The following is a 2,543-nucleotide window of genomic DNA, read 5'->3' as shown; positions in this document are numbered from 1 at the left end:
CCACTTCTTCGTGATTCCTGACCATTTTAAGAAGAGGGTCTCTTCCATTTGCAACTCTATGTGCTGTACTTAGAATAATCCTGTTGTGAAGACATTCAAGACACAACATTCCGCGATCACCTTGACGGCGTGAGATGTACAGTCGCGGAACGGAAGACTTAAGATGCATGCTTTTGTTCATGAGTATAACCTTTCTTGTCCTGATATCAAGAGATCTAAGCTCGTTCTTCATCCATGGAACTGCTCCAAATGAATAGAGTAGTACCGGGACGGCAAGCATGTTCGTTGCAGATACTTTGTTCCTCGCCGACAGTTCGGAAGACCAAATCTGTCGGATAAGACGTTTGTATCTGCTTCGGAGAGTATCCTTTATAGATGTCACATTTTGAATGCGGCTCTGTGGCACGCCCAGGTATGTATAAGTCTTTCCAGCGCAAATGTGTCGTATGGCGCTTCTATCAACGAGCTCAGGATCTTCAGGGATGCCATTAAGTTTTCCTCGCTTCAAATAAACCTTGGCGCATTTGCCTATTCCAAATTCCATTCCAATTTCCTTACTATATCGTTCGACAATCTCCAGAGCTAGATACAGTTGCTCTCTGTTTTTAGCATAGATCTTAAGATCGTCCATGTAAAATACATGAGTGACCTTGTACTTTCGATCTGCAGGTTTGCCGCACAAGTAGCCGTCGGAATGGCACAGTGCTAGAGATAGTAGCAATAATGTAAAGCAAAAGAGGAGTGGGCTCATGGTGTCGCCCTGAAAGACACCTCTCTGAAACGTGACCTTGTTAGTTGTCACACGATTTTTTCCAGATGAGATAGTAAATCTGGTTTTATAAAGCGGCATCAATCTCTCTATGCACCCAACTATTTGCGGATGATCCTTTAAGATTTGCAAAAGACAGATGATAAGTCTATGGGATGTCGAATCGAAAGCTTTCCGATAATTAATCCAGGCCATCGATAGGTCACGCTGGTAGAACGCTGCATCTTTGCAGACACATTTATCGATGAGCAGGTTCTTCCGACATCCGGCTATGCCTTTCTTTGAGCCTCGTTGTTCATACATTTCTTGCCACACAGGTTCAATTGCCCGAACAATCCTGTCATTTAGGATATCTGTGAATATCTTATAAAGCGTGTTCAGACAAGTTATTGGCCTGTAGTTCTTCGGGTCAGCTAAGTTGCCTATTTTCGGCAGGAGTATTGTGCGCCATTCCACCATCCACTCTGGAATCGGCTCATTCGACTTCAAATATGACGTGAAAATACGGGCAAAATGCTGATGGGTTGAAGAAAACTTCTTCCACCAGAAGGTTTTGATACAATCTGGTTCCGGTGCGGAATAGTTCTTCATCCCTCTTAATACTTTTTTCACCTCCTCGGTAGTGATGGGTGGGCATTCTTTATCAGGTGTTATGAGGGCAACACATAACTCCTTGAAGCTATTTATATTTTCTGAGTCTTCGTCCAGTCTATGCTGAACTTCGTAGACTTCTCTCCAAAATACTTCAACCTCCTCTGGTTTGTGTGGGTGTTCGACAGTAACTGGAGGGTCTTGGAAGAGTCGAGATGGGTCAGAGAGAAACTGTTTATTTGCTCTGACCCACCTCTCCCTCCGCTCTAGACTTCTCTTAGCGTCAGATAGTATCCGTATTCTCTCAACAATATGCTGCCTGATGGTCAGCAGCTTTGACTTGTTAAGTGTGTGATAACGGCTCCGGAGTTCGCGCGCGAACTTTCGAACCTTGGCGGTAAAATTCCTGCCAGATGTGATGCAGTCAATCACACACTGAATGCGGGACGCGTACTGTCTTGCCCAGCCTATCTTTATGGCAAGTTGATGTATTCGCCTTTTGGTCTTATGATCAACCGTTGGTTTTTTTTACGGTTCGCATCGGCCAAAGCTCTCGCTGCATTATACACACAATAATTGATAGCCCAGAGGTCGGATTCACCGGAAAAATGTCCACGAAACTCGTCATCCATTTCAGCCAGATCTTTAGGCTTGAGAGAAACCTTGGTGTTGATGTTTCTCCGGCTCGTAAAGTATCGCTCTTCATCTATTGGATGCCTGCCCGCGGTTGGTCTTAGTGTCGCCTCTCTTTCTTTGTTGTCGGCTTGTTCTAGCTGTGGTAGAGTAGGCGTTCCGCTTACATTTTCATTAACTCCCCCAGATTGTTCGGCATTGTTGTTAGACCCATTGTCGGGAGCCCTGCGCGTTCTGTTGTTTTGAACCGCACTTACTACAACTATGTTCAGTGTTGTCATTGTTGTTCCTACGAGAAGCTAGGGAAAGGGGTTCGTCCATCCTTGTAGAGCCCCGCATGCAAGGATAAGGCTGCGTACTCTGAGAGGTCGCCCGGTATTCCAGAGTCACCGTTCTAGACACCTCACCCAGGTGCCATTCAGCTTTCGGCACGGTTTTCACACCTGCACTTGGGGGTTAATTCCTTCGGGACCACCCCTGGACAATTGTCCGCGACTGCCTCTTTATTTTTGTAACCATATTCAGCAGAAACCCTTGGTACAGGGACCCT

The sequence above is a fragment of the Belonocnema kinseyi genome, chromosome 3 (genome assembly GCF_010883055.1).
Source record: "Belonocnema kinseyi isolate 2016_QV_RU_SX_M_011 chromosome 3, B_treatae_v1, whole genome shotgun sequence".
In the NCBI taxonomy this organism is placed as follows: Eukaryota; Metazoa; Arthropoda; class Insecta; order Hymenoptera; family Cynipidae; genus Belonocnema; species Belonocnema kinseyi.
The sequence above is the reverse complement of the archived record's forward strand: the minus strand, read 5'-3'. Positions refer to the sequence as shown.